Source organism: Streptopelia decaocto (assembly GCF_964273445.1).
Source record: "Streptopelia decaocto genome assembly, chromosome: Z".
Classification (NCBI taxonomy): domain Eukaryota; kingdom Metazoa; phylum Chordata; class Aves; order Columbiformes; family Columbidae; genus Streptopelia; species Streptopelia decaocto.
The window spans coordinates 31,889,705-31,905,159 of NC_138657.1; positions in this window are offsets into that span (position 1 = coordinate 31,889,705).

The window sequence follows — 15,455 nt, forward strand, 5'->3', positions numbered from 1 at the left end:
TGTCTCAGGATTGTGCTACTGAGTGACTGGCAGATAAATAGATTTCTTTTTCACCCCTTTTGAAGTGTTGGTCTTTAAGAGCACCTGGTAGGCTACATGACAGAATCCAGCTAAGCTGTTAATACGCTGAATAGCACAGGAATCTGAACTCAGCCAGCTGCAAGTTGGAATCATAGCGTATATAATTTGTTACAGAATTTAGCACTTCCACTTCTTGGACAGATTCTTCTTCTCTCCATTGGTGCAACTGGATGAACAGAAAAACACAGGGAAGTAAGGTGCTACTTACTCTGGCAAAGGGAGAGAACACAGAGAGTGACTTCCTGATCTCACCTATTATTGTTAACCCGACTGCATAACCCCTCTGCTAATTTGGCAAGTTCCATCTTGAAATGACTTATGCTTCTTACTCCAGGTATTTCAGGTGAAAGGTTACTCTGGAATCTTTCTGTGCAAAGCACTATAAGTTTTCTTCTAATTTACAACCTTCATTTATTCAAGAGACAAGTTACCCTTCCTTTGGCTCCATGGTATGTGTGGCAGAAATCACCTCCTCCCTCCTTCAAGATAAATCAGTTGAGGACTTTGAACTCTTCTCATACTCACTTTCTTGATAGGTGTCATGGCCTTTCTCTGCATTCTTACTGAACACAGACAATGAGACCTGTATGTCATATTCCAGATGAGTACTAGTACCTTATATGCATATTTATTGTGTTTGGATATAACCATCTGAATCTAGAATCACATTTATCTTTTCCAGAGATGTAACATGCTCATAAGGACTCTTTAACTGATTAATGCACCCATCTCTTATATTTTTTCCAACTGATAAGCTCCGGCTTATAACAGAAATTTTTATCAGATCCCAAGTTCATGATCTGCCTTTTGGGTCACCTTTTCTGTTTCAGTCCTTCAGGTCATCTGTTTCCTTTGTCTTTGAAATTCAGTCCCCTGTGCTGCTGACAATCTTTGTGTCCTCTGGAAAATTTCTTTAGCTTACTGCTTCATTTTGTGCCAGGTGTCACACCACTCAAAACAATAGTAAGACTGCTTCTAAGACAGCTCTGGAGGAATTCCTTTTTTAACCTTATTGCAGGTAGAGACCTTTCACTAAAATACGTTGTCTGACTTTAGCCACTCCTCCACTCCTTGTCCACTTAAATGTCTTGTATGTCATTATTTATTTATTTATTTTTCTTTTTAGAACTTATCTAATATTTTTCCTGTGACACTATGTTAAATATTTTACTGAGGTTCACAGTTTATCTGGCCAAGCTTTATTTTGGTTGAAGAGAAGCACTGAAGTAATGTGCCATGGTCTACCTTTGGCAAAACCACTTTGCATTTATTTAATTTGCCTTCATATCTTTAATTATTAAATGATCCAAAATTTGTCTGAAAGCCTTAAATGGTGTAAAATCAGACCAATATCTCCATTTGAAATGTGAGAGAATATGGCTCCACCTATAACACAGTAGGTTATTTTCCAGTTCTCTGTCAATGCCTGAAGTTTGGATGAGATTCATAGGTAGAGGTAATATCTTTTCTTAGATCAGCTAGTATAAGCAGGGAAAAACGCACAAGGTCTGAAATAGAAGCAGCAGACTTCAAGGCTAAATATCAGTTAGGAATAATTGTTCTAATTTTAAATAAATAAACCTCAGTGAGACCATGAGGTAGAAAAGTTGGTTCTTCTGTTGGAAAGAGGAGAATATAGAAAAGGAAAGATAATAAGGTTCTTCTTATCCCTTACCATAGAGAGAAAAAAGTTATTTATTGCTTGCTGGATGTGGTTACTTGACGGGGAGAAAGGAAGAGAGTGACATAGTAATGTGGCCTTATGTATCACTATTAAGTCCATAGTTAGTTTAGATGAACTGCAAAATTAATTTTTCTTCTAATCATTCAGTAAAACACTCAGCACCTCTACTGTTAGTGGAAGGTAGCCATTAAATGTAACATGAGGTCAGCAATTCACTGCTCCAGGACAGACTGCTCTGTCTGATAGCTGATCCTGGACCCTAGGCAAATGCTCAAGATAGTGATATTATCAGACTCTTAGTTTTTCTTCTTGGAGCTCCTCCACTTTACATAAATAATGCAATACTCTGGACTTGAGAGACAGAGTCAACAGCATGCTTATTCAATCTCCTGTATGACTCAGAGGGGGGTTTTTAACTTTCCCACATATTGGAGAGATTGCTTCACATTTTGGCTACTAGGTATTCCAAGACATGTTTTCTTATGGCAAGGGAGTCACTTGGAATTTATTTTGAAAAATCTTGATTTCCCTGAGGCCATGGTGTAAAAGAGATCTCAAAATCCTGCCTGTATTCTTGTGTTTGAAACTGCCCAGAATCAATCTGTCTGAGAACTCACGGCTGTGTAATTTTAGTGGTGACTCGTGTCCAGAAAACATAAGAAACTCTAGGGAGTGGAGTAGGACACTACAAGCCACACAGGGAAATAATCAGAGCTCTTTGATCTTTGTAATTAAAGTGGTTGAGTCTTGGCATGCAGAACTCAGTCTGGTACTTCACAGAGATCAACAATATAGTCTACTCTGGCCTTCTGGTAGTACAGAGTCAATTTAATGAATATTATGTGATTTTATAAGTTGCACAGACAAATCAATATTTAAGGTAAATTCTTTCAACTTCAAAATGCACATAGGTATCACTGTATGTTTTGGGGCTTATAGCCTAACCTGAGACTTTCGCCTAAGAATCTGACGAGTCTGCAGTGTACCTCTCTCAGGATGGCTCTGACAGTTGCTTTTGCTTGTTTGTAGTGGTTCAGAGTTGTTAGTAGGCCTCATGTGGTGCTGTCTTGCACTGACATTAGATTTCACAGAATAACAGAATGTCAGGAATTGGAAGGGACCTCGAAAGATCACCTAGTCCAATCCTCCTGCCAGAGCAGGAACACCTAGATGAGGTTACACAGGAAAGTGTCCAGGCAGGTTTTGAATGTCTCCAGAGAAGGAAACTCCACAACCCCCCTGGGCAGCCTGTTCCAGTGTTCTGTCACCCTCACTGGGAAGAGGTCTCTTCTAAATTTTAAACGGAGCCTCTTTTGTTCCAGTCTATACCCATTTCCCCCTGTCCTATCATTGGTTGTCACCGAGAACAGCCTGGCTCCATCCTCGTGGCACCCACCCTTTATATATTCATAAACATTAATGAGGTCACCCCTCAGTCTCCTCCAAGCTAAAGAGACCCAGCTCCCTCAGCCTTATCTCATAAGGGAGATGCTCCACTCCCTTCATCATCTTTGTTGCCCTGTGCTGGACTCTCTCCAGCAGTTCCCTGTCCTTCTTGAACTGAGGGGCCCAGAACTGGACACAATATTCCAGGTGTGGTCTCACCAGGACAGAGTAGAGGGGGAGGAGAACCCCTCTTGACCTACTAATCATCCCCCTTCTAATACACCCCAGGATGCCATTGGCCTTCCTGGCCACAAGGGCACAGTGCTGGCTCATGGTCATCCTGCTGTCCACCAGGATCCCCAGGTCCCTTTCCCCTACACTGCTCACTAACCGGTCATTGTCCAACTTATATGGGAACCTGGGGTTGTTCCTACCCAGATGCAAGACTCTATACCTTCCCTTGTTATATTTCATTGAATTTTTCCCCACCCAACTCTCCAGCCTGTCCAGGTCTCACTGGATGGCAGCACAGCCTTCTGGTGTGTCAGCCACTCCTCCCAGCTTGGTGTCACCAGCAAACTTGCTGACAGTGCACACTATTCCCTCATCCAAGTCGCTGATGAATATATTGAATAGTACTGGTCCCCATACCGACCCTTGAGGCACTCCACTAGATACAGGCCTCCAGCTAGACTCTGCCCCATTGACCACAGCTCTCTGGCTTCTTTCCTTCAGTCAGTTCACTCTCCACCTCACTACCTGATCATGCAGTCCACACTTCCTCAATTTAACAGCGAGGATGCTGTGGGAGACTGTGTCAAATGCTTTACTGAAATCACAGAATCAGCTGGCTTGGGAAAGACCTCAGAGATCATCAAGTCCAGCCCTACCCAAATCAAGGTAGATTTTTTTTTTTAATATAAATAATCATGTCTTGGATGTTGTGTTATAGCAATTCACTTTGTTACCCTATCATCACTGTGTATTTTTTGCTAGTTGGTGCAGCAACCACTATCTCTATAGGGCTTTTTTTTGCTTTATGTGAGCAATTACAGAATATGGCTGTGAACTGTGATGTTTATAACAGCCTATTTTGAAGTGTTTTCATACTGTTATTATTGTCAGGGCCTGGAGGACGTCAACAGGCCTCCACAGACCTGGGACCCACATCCCTGCCTAAGCACCCCATTGCAAATGAGGCCCAGAAACTTGGCTCCTGCCTGAGCTCTGTCAAACAAGTTCCTGTTTCTAGCCCTGTCTCTTACCCTGCCCCTGGTCAGACCTCAGATCTACACCACAGAGCAGGCATCTGGCAAAAGTGACAGTACCATAGGTGGCTTGTGTCTGGACCTGTCTCCTGGATATGCCCTGGACATTTTTCATTCCCTTGCCATTCTTGGGGCTGCTGATAGATGCTGTTACCAATACCTGATGTAGGAACCTGCTTGGCCTGCCATTCTGAGGTCCCACTGGAAGATGACTTTGTTTTGGAAAAGGCCCTGCCTGTGCTGGGGTCAACTCTTGGCTCCTGGCTCCTTCCTCTGTATGGGGCAGGCCAGCTTTTGTTTCTATCTGACCATTACCATGGATGCAATTCCATGGGTGATAGCAATACAGGTGCATCAAAGATGGTTGAATACTGTCACTAAACCCAGGAAAGAGCATCGAAGAAAAGTCTGCCGTGTGTACAGTTTGGTGTCTCACTAATCTCTGTGCAATTTTGTAGAAAATGCTCAAAAATACTAGTGTTGGCAGTACTATGTTCTACCTTGTTGACGTGGAGTCTGCACTACTAATTACTACAGACAATCACTAAGTATCTACTACGCTGAGAAACCATGAACCCATCTCCCATGGCTATCATTGGTCTTCAAGACGCACTTCAAGATTCACTGAACAGCTTTGTTTCATTTGAATGCCTGAAGCAACACCTTGTTACTGTGAAGTACATTAAGAATGTGGAGGACAGCTGGACAACAAATACTCCCTCAGTGCTGCTTGGATTTTGATATTACATGTGTTTGTTGTGTAGATACCTTTATCTAAACTAGGTACCTAAAGGTAGATTCCTAAAGTCAAGCAAATTTCCTTGCAGTGTTTGAGTTCATGACGAAAACACATGGACTATCTTGCAAATGTGAGAATATTGTCAGAGAGGGGAGAACGTGAGGCTATGGAAGGTAGCGTCTGTGGAGATTAGCTCCATTGCTAATTTGATGCAGATGAGCATGAAGATGAGAGTTACCCTTCCTTATTATAGCCTGACAAAAGTGACTCTTCTCAATCTGTTAGCAGTCAAACTGTGACTGGAAAACAATAATTTCTGGGATGACACAGGGAGTACTTCAGTAATCATAAAGTTCTCTGCTTTAAGTTATTTTCCATTATTTCTAATTACACAAAGGGTTTATAGTGAATTTTACACAGATAGGCTTCTCCAGCTAAGTTGATGCCATAAATAAGATGCTTGTTTACATTAGGTAACCGAGTCTTATCCTTCATTGAAAGGAAGAAAATGTATTTGTTACAGGTCACTGAAAATTTCAGTGGACACTTAAATGCAGTGACCTCAGTGTAGTCTAGCAGGCTGCAAAACATCTATTTCTTTCCCCAGTTATGCTTGCTTGACTACCTGAAGAGAAGGGTGTCCAGTCTTAGATTTGTGTTTGATTTCCATTTCATTATCAGGACTATGTTTCTCTTTTGTGTAGTGCATATTATTTTAAAGCATGAGAGGAAGAAGACAACACAAAGAATGAAGACTAAATTACACTATAGCAGCTTGGTTTTAGTTTTCAAAGCTCCTTCCAGCTTGCAGGGCCTGCAGTATGTTCTGCAAGCTCCCTCATGAAGGGACTATATTATGGATACAAGAAGCATGAAACAGGACAATATAAGAGGTGGTGGTGAAGTGTAGATGGTACTACAGTCTTTCTATGGTCAAGGAGAGTGTACTTATTGTCTCAGCATCATTCTCCTATCTTTGCTGCTCAGCAAATGCAGCCACCAACTACTTATTCAGGACATCTCTGTAGTGTTCAATTGTTGAATCTTATGTTACTGCCAGGTCCTTCTTTTGTTTATTCCAAAGCTTTCATCTGTGTTATGTGGATGTCTCTTCAGTTGTGTGGCTTTGGTCAGTAGGGTCAAGCTTCCTTAAGCTTGAAAATTTGTGTGTCTGGTTGCAAAGAAAACATTCATCACCCTAACAGCCCACAGGATTTAATGGTTCCTATTACCATCTTCCCTTCTGTGTCAGGGGACAATGCTGCTAGTTGTAGGGTCTGTTTGGATGCTTTCTGCATGCAACAGAAAAAGAAGACATAGCATGGACAGTTCCTAAGTGAAACATGTCAAAGAGAGTGCAAAAGTAGGGGTCAATGTGAAAACAGTGCAGTGTGTTGGCCCTGTGAATAATGTCTCTGAGCCCATGTAGACAGATATCAGGCTGGATGATGTGACATTATTTCATATGTATTGTTTTGGGTTGGCAAGCACGTGTCTCCAAAGAAGTCAACTGTATCATGTTGTTGGTCCTGCAAAAGCTGACTGAAGAAATGAAAAACTGTTGAACACGAAAAGCAATTGGAGAAGACTGATATCCTGAGAACTAGGACATGCTGTAATACTACCTTGATCTACAGCTTAAAGGAAGACTTGAAGGACTGACCAATGTGAAGCAAAAGTCTAAGTACAGGAAGTGTCCAGGATGGAAGACAACACAGGGGCCCTATATGAGGGAGGTTGTAGGGTCCAGAGAGGAACAGAAAGGACGTAAAAACAAGCAAAAAAAAAATTTGTGAAAAGTCCAGTTGAAATTTGTCATTAACAGACATCAGAGGACCAACATCAACAATATCAGTGCAAAATTAATCTAACAAAATGTTTTGAATTAATCTGATTTTGCAATCTGAGTTTATAGTCAGCCTGTGCTTTGCACAGTAGAATTGTATTATTGGAACTGAAAAGCTGGCTTGCCTGTTGCCAGGAAAAGTGGCTTAGAAATTCTTGCCTAAGAGGCTGTAACCAATTTGTTCGAAATACACTCTTAATAACTTAATAACTCTCCAAAGTAAAGCAGCAGTGGACAGATTATTATACCCGTAAAATCTGGGAAAATGGCCATTGTAGCTGAACCTATACTTCAGCTGACAGTGAGAAAAAAATTGTATAAGAACTGTTATTTCCTAAGTTGATATTTTATTCATGTTAATACGTTCAGCTATACTAATTACATTTTATCTTTCTAAGGTAGTAGTGCAATATTTTGGCTTTTTTTTTTTCTTTAATTGATTTAATTTAGTTCATCTACAAATAAAAGCGTTTCTGTTAGTATCCCATTGACTTTTAAGCCAACTCTGCTTCATGTTATTTGCAACAGTTTCATGTTCTGATAACATTCCAGGAAATTGCTCTATGGAAATGAACATTTACATTTTAAATACTTTCTAATAAATGAGTAAGCTATTCCCATCTCCATATTACTTATTATACTGAGCCATTCCTTTGAACTGCTCCTTTAATGATTTGTCATAGCCTGCCTCATCAGGGTGGCAAGCTTTTCAGGAAGCAAATAATCCTTTACACCACAGAATTTAACATAATCGGTCCTTAGTCATAATAGGCTGCTTGGTCTTTGATGTTCTATTGTAATACAAATAAACAATATTTCTGTTAATAAATTTTATTTATTTTAAAATATTTAATAATAACCTGCTTTTAAAATTTTGTTGTCTAGAAATATCTGGGGGGGTTAAGTACACAGACAAATCACCCATGATCTCTGGTAACATTTTTTACACATTATTTTAGACTGTGGCAAAAGTGAACAGCCTTGAGGTTGCTCAATGTGCAAAGGGCAGTCTAAGTTAATCTCCATAGTAACAAGTAGTGTATAATCAAAAAGCATCATTAGGGCAAAACAATTGGTGATGAGACCCTGAAGTCCACAGTCTGTGTGTTTCAAGCTCTCTAACACATCGCTGTTACAGACTGGCTCTATTCTGGCCTGAAATTTTCTTAGCAATTGGTCAATGGGTACTGGGGGGGCTCTTGAAGTAGATCTTTCTGTTTAACCTTATCTGAGAGGCCTTTTTTTTTTCATTTGTGGTCTGAGAAGTGAACCAAAGCCTGGTAACTGAGAACAGTTGGGGAATTGACTTTAAAAGTGCCCTTTGGTTTCAAGCACCAGTGCTAAAGTTTAAGAAACCTAAGTGGATTTGAATTATTATTTGTAATGGGGTAAGAAAGTGTATCCACAGAATTAACATGAATCGGATGATGTATAGTAACTTACTACATCTAGCAATATGTTTAGGTATTCAAGTTGTTGAGGCTCTCTTTTTTTTTTTGATGCTAAATTGAACTAGTTCACATGGAAATATATAACACAAATAATGCAAGAATATAGTCTTCTGATTAATATTTCTTCTCGCAAGGGAAACCTATGAACAAAACCCATTGCTTCAGACATTTTAAGTTAGACTGGGCAAAGCACTGCCAAATACACTGAAGAGTCAAAGACAAATGACAAGGAAATTGATTAAGTGAACTCATAGGTCTTTTGTATTTATTATTTTTATTGTTCTATATCCCTATATATTTGTTGTCTTTTTGGGGGGTGGGGAGGGGTGTGTGTGTGTGTGTGTGATAAGGTGAAGTTAGGGAGACAAAATTCACTCTGTGAGGCACAAAACTCAATATAATGGAAGCAGTTTGGTTTTGGGGTTATTTTACCAAGTTCAGCATTTCACAGTTGGACATTTTTAAATTATTTTTTGTTTCTCTTGAAGCTTGGTATGAGATTTGATGAAGAATAGCTTTGGCTTGAAATTATGCGTCTGGCAACAATAAAACCAATCACAAACAAATGAAGAATCTCAAATGCCTGGGTCTGGGGAAAATTTGCCACTTACAAAAAGCAGCCCTCCTAGGCAAATCTCCTGTACTTTCTAGAATTCTACTGCACAGCTTTACAGTTACTTTGCCAGTTCCCGTAATTTGAATAGTTTCTTAATAAGACCCAACTAATATGTTTATTGAAAATGAGACCCATCTTAGCTGATATTGTCTGGATACCCTGATCTCGAATATTTTAAAGACAGACACTGGCAATGTTAAAATTTCTGGTGGCAACAAAGGTCATTTTTTGGCCAGAATAAATGACAAGAATCCTTCTTCCTCTATGGCAAGGCCAAAGGGAGGCGCATCACAGTGTGAACTCTTGCTTTTGTCTGCCATGCAAGCATTACACCATGTTGAAAGCTTTCTATTGCTTTCTAAATAAGCAGTAGATACCTTGAGCTGAAAAACAGTTTGCTGCCAGCACATGACTTGTTGACTTCTTGTGCTGTGCCTTTGTTTTGGCTCACCTTAAAATCTTAAAATGTTTCATTCTGGAGCTTCTTCCTAACATATTCAAGAGCTCTTAAACTTCATTTTTATGGTATTGTTCCTCCTTTCTGATTTTATTTAACGTTATCTATCAATGTCAGATGTGTTACTGACACCCCATTATACAATTCAACATTTTCACACTCTGGATGCAACTGTGGGCTGAGGTGATGGCCACCACCACCACACTACCCCCCATCAGCTGCTCATCACCTCCCAATTGCTGGATGCTACCTCCTCTCCTGCTCTGCCAGATGCAATGCTGAAAGGGGTCTCTGAGCTACTCATGCAATGCAGCCCAGAGCTTTAAAGAATCTGAAGAGCAGGTCCCTGCCTACACAAATAATTTGGTTGAAATTGCTTGGGATGAGATATCATGAGAGTCTCAGCTGGAAGGCTGAAGAGAGGAATGCTGAGGACTGCTACGGGGCCAGCTCACTGCAGCTAAAACCACTTGTACCAGCCTGTATTATCTCAGACAGGAAGTAGAACTTAAGTCTGTGTTTACTTAATGTGCTTATTTGCTCTCTCTGGTCACACTGATGAGCTATATGTTTCTCTGTTCACATGTTGTTCGAGTTTTGTCCCTGTTATAATTTACTTTAGAACAATACTTAACCTCAGGAAGCAAGGAGGAAGTGGTAAAAACAACGAGTGTTTTTAAATCAGCAAAACAACACCTGAAGGTGGCAGAATTAAAACCATTCACAAAAACGAATGTCCATAATGGTGATGGATGTTTCTAGGTGGGAAAAAGGCTATGGATAAAATAATTTGCCACACTGGGTTTTGTGCAAATATGCATAAGGCAGTGAACACCCTATTGCCAACGCATCTTTAATTTAAATTAAGTGGTAGCCTAAAGGCTGAGAATAAAGATGAAATCAGTTACATCACAACTGGACATGCTTTCCAAAAGGTACAGATCATGTCTAACAACATATTTAAGTGTTAACATCCACCAGTTTTCTTTCAAGGCATAGATTGCTACTGAGAAGCTATGTCTTTATGAGTGTAGGACAGATGATTTAGAAAAGTAAAGATTTTTTCAGAAATAAAAATAAATGCTGGCCTTAGACTTAAGGAACTCCAAGGTTCTGGGCCCTGAACAGTCACCCTAATGGACTTCCCTCAGTCTGCCAGCTGGTGAGTGAAAATGACTTCAACTTTGGGAGTCTTATTTATTTGCTCCTGGGTCTTAAAACAAGTGTTTTGTTTTAGATACCCTGCGGCCATTTTAAATAATCTGTTTCCTTAAACTTCTCGTGGGAAAAAAAAAATCAGCAAAAGAGGAGAAATCTTTTCTAGAAGAGATTTTTTAGAAAAAACGTTTCCCACAAACAAGCCATTCTAAATTATTTTTTTTTTCTGCCTTTGTCTCACTTTTAATCCTTTTCTGCATTTCTGGAGTATGCTATGAGTGCAACGTTGTAAGCACAAGTGTGGACTTCACTGTCTCTGTTTCACAGCATAGGAGCCCCTCAGGTGGCAATGAATGTCAGCTTTTCAAACTAATTTCCTTAGAGGTGGTCTGTGGAGAGTTTTGGGCCGTCTGCTGTGAACAAGCCAGGGCTTGAAGTGGCTGGGGTGCACTAGGACCATGCGGAAGTAAACAGAAGCTGGTCTGTCCTCGACCCAGGCTGCAGGAGGGTGCCGTCGTCGTTGCTGCACATGTGGACAGTGCCCTGCAGCCAATCACCATCGTGGTGGGGGAAGAGTGACTGCAAGTGTAACCAATCATAGCCCGTGATTGCCGCATGGCCTTTCGGTATTGAGTATATAAGGGTTGGAAAAACGTGGTCTCGGGGACATTGATATTCAGTGTTGTCAAGAGTTCATTAAAGGGTATTGATGGTAAATTCATATTGAATTAGACTCATTACTCTCACCGGTCCGCCCGTCGTGCTCAAAGAGGTCCTGCCGGCAATTTTGCATTCTCCACGTCGTCTCATGACAGTGGTCAAGCAATTTGTAAACTGTCCCAGAAGGGAAAGGTTCCAAGTGTATTGGAAAGCACAGATAGAGAAAAAAAGGGAAAAAAAAAATCAAAGGAAATTAATAAACATATTGGAGAAAAAAGATGAAAAAGCCCCTCCCCCCCAAATAATTTAGTACAATTTTGCTTAGTTAAGAAATGTGTTTCTTTAGAGATGTTACATCTAGGTTAGTTTAGAATTAGATCTGAATCTAGTTATGTTCTTTCCAGCCTACTTTAAATGCGGTAATTGTCCTTTATAATCAAGCTATTAGAATGACATTAAAATGTAATCCTAAGAAACAACACAGTCATTCATCAAATGTTATATTAGCCTGCTTGACATTTTAATTTACAAGCTTTTATTATTAGTTTGGTCTCTTGGTTATTAATTGCTTGAAAAACATGTAATTTTTCATGTCTTATGAAAACAAATACAAGAAAAGAGGTCAAATTTTAATCTTTGTGAAACCAGCATAAATCAAAAATAACTCTACTAAGTCAGTGAAGAGTTACTCTGGTACAAGACTGAAAGACACCTCCTCTCTCATATCTAAGCAGACGTAAGTGAAAGTTTCCTTCAAGCGTTGTGTGGGAAAGATGTAATTTCTTTACTAGGTTTCTTTTGATAGCAAAAGAGACTGTTTTTTTTTCTCTTTTGTTTCTTCAGCAATAAAATCACATAGAGCATCATGCAGTTTCTCAGCTGTTGTGTTTCGTTCAGTCAAACTGTGTCTTGAAATGCTTCCTGTAAGCACTGGGATCTCAGTTTCTGAAGCCTATAAATAAGGACTTCTTCAGCAGAAAAAAAAAGAAGTAAAATCTTCCGTTGGAAAAACACTGGCTTTGTGCTTGTTTATGAGCTAGTATGTATGGCACATATATTTTATTGAAAAATAATAATTATGAGTCTTAGCTGAGAAAACGTGGCATTGATGTAATGCTTATTGTCATTTTATTCCATTGCTAGGACCATGATTACCAGACTGCTTAAAAATGCGCAAACTGTATGTAGACAAATTCACCCAAATCCTCCTGTGAAATTGTCAATGTTGAAAGTAAAATATTGAGCACATAAAACCGTCTGACCTGGAGAGCACAGTACCGTATATCTAATCGAATCTTGCCCTTTACATTTGCACCTGAAAAAAGTGATGGGCTAACACCGCAGAGGTGATATCGGAGATGTGACTTTTTCTTCAGAAATTTTGAGAAAGCAAGGGTGGCACAGTTATCAGCAGTGGAAGCATGAGGAATGCCCTGTTTCTGTACAGACCTTTTAACTTACAGACCTTGCAGTGTTTTATTTGCAATACAGGTGTTAATGTTATTTTATAGATGGAAGAATGAGAGTTTGAGGAGTAAAGTGATTTGTTTAAAGCAACTTTATAGTTGATCTGGGAATCCATCTATTAAATAACTGCAGTGAACCTGCCCCACATACTTACACTGGAGTTTGAGACAGAAACTTTTGCTGAGTTTTTAACTTCCTCCACATTTCCTTTTTCACCTTAATATGCTTTGGGCCACCCTTGGGCATGAACAAATAGTGGGTTAAAATCCGTTATTGTGATGTTTCTAATGCAGGAAAAATCAGGAGGCAACAGAAATCTTTCATGTTTTGCTTTTGCCATAGAAGCTCAGTAGCCCTGTAAATAAGGCTAATGGGGTTGTGTCACCAGTGAGTAATAATGTTTCTCTCTGTTTCTTCTATCTTCTAACCTCATTCAGCCTACTATCTTCTGAATTGCCATAATTACACTTTGATAACCTATTTTGAAGACAGAGAGAGAAAAACAAAACAAAACAAAACACTTTTAGCATAATATCTGCCTGCACAGCCTTTAATGTGTATTTTAGAAAATGCCCATGCGTGTTATGAAAGCAACCTTATTTTTGCTCTACTATGGGAGTCAGGGCATAAATGAACAGACATATTATTACCACTCTATATCTTTTACAGACACACCATAGAAGTTACTGACTTGCTCTGCATTTTTTTTCTTAGCATGTTCTTACCTTTATACTCTGTCCTTTTTCATGCTATTCTTCATTTCCAGAGAGTGTTCAAGATCTTATTTCAAATAACCCAGTGAAAGACATTCACTTAATCTGTTAAAAATTCCTGATGGGACCTGACTTAATGCTAGACAAAATCTGCATGTTTTGCCTTTGTTTTGTGACACCTTATTTATCTGTCTGATGTCCACAAGTCTACAGTTCATCTTGTCTACAATTTTCTCTTTGTTTTTCTTGGTTTTCTTAGTAAAGATATCTCCACCAGACCTCTCCTAAGCACGCAAGGGCTTCTTAATGACCCAGCCCTATAACTGTAGGATTATCTGGACCCAACATTGTATTTTATTATGATTGAAAATCCTTGTTCAGTTCAGAATCAATGCCGTGTTAGTATCCGAACATGTCAATTAATTTGGTCTGAATGTTACAAAAAATAGGAAACTCTCTCTTGTGTGATTCCTGGACCAGTCCAAATCCTGTATCACTTTCCACTCATCCTTTTCTTCAGAAGAGGAGTTTCTAGGGTTGGAAAAAAGAGTAGAAAGCTGTACGTGCAGGAAGGTATCTGAACAGTGGAGACAAAATTAAAACAAGGAGATGGAAGAAAACACAACTACGAAAGTGGAAAAAGTGAAGTGATTGTTTTATTTATATACTCTGTGCAGCCGGTGCGTGGCTTGGAAAGTGTATGTTCCCTGCTCCTCTGTTTCAAGCTGGGTTTTCAGACTTGCTATAAATGACTGAACAGGCAGTTTTAATTATAGTAAAACATGACAAGAGAAATGAATCCTTGTGGTTAACAGGTCATGAGACTGCATCATAGTCCTCAGAGACTGAGAGGATTCAAATGCTTGTGAATAGTGCAGGTGCTGAAAACCAATATGAGGTTATATAATTTCTGGACCAGAGAAATGCCAACATGTCTTGTAGAATTGTGGTGTGTGACAGCAGACTTCTGGTGGCAATTTACAGGCAGGGAAAAAGGTCTTTGATCTCACTACAGTTGACAACCTTTCCATTTCTTATTCACTCATCACCATCTCAGGATGTGTCAGTTTTCAGACAGAAATAATAAGACTAGGAAAGAGTGGCCAGCTGTGCCGCTAGTTTTTTAAGAAGACAACCGTAGAGTTTATGTGAATAAGGTTTAGCTCATTATATACAACCTGCTGCTGTTATTAATTTCAATTTTTAAATTATTATTGTGAATGGGCATCTAAGTCCCACAACCCTGTATCTGTTGTTTAGCTGAGTGATCAAAGTTTGACAGGAGTGCAGAAAAAATGTTGAATGTCTAATGATAAAGACCATCAGTCAAAGATACTTGGTATAAAAATAGTGGCATTTTTGTGATTGAGAAGTAATCCATTGTCACATGTCCATGAAGATACAAGATGGGTGCCAAAAAAACACATACCATGACATAGACTAATAACATTCCTCTGAACAAAGTTTTGTACTACATTTTGTAATTTTTATTTACTGTTGAAATCCATGTTCAAAGCTGAATTTGTTCTTTTGTCTGGTCAAACTTGCTGTACCATGTAAGATGATCCTCAGGACTCCATTTAGTTATGAGAACTAGCAGATTTTATGAGGTGTTTGAAAATATATGCAATACTTTCAGGGCAAGATTTTCAGGAACAGTTTTGTGTTTTGTTTTACTTTTCTGAAAGGACTCAGGTTTCTGTAGTGCTACAGAAATATTCTGTAATTGCTCACTCAACCCTCCAAAATGTTACAATAATGTAATTTCAAGTCAAATAAGATATTCCATTTAAACTCTACTGTTGCTGTAAGCTGTACTTGGGTTCCTCTGTAATGCAGATTTATTGCCCTCCTTATTCTCTGCAAATGTAAGAAAACATAAAATAGTTTTCTGTAATTATATAAAAAAGAAATATAAGCAATGTTTTA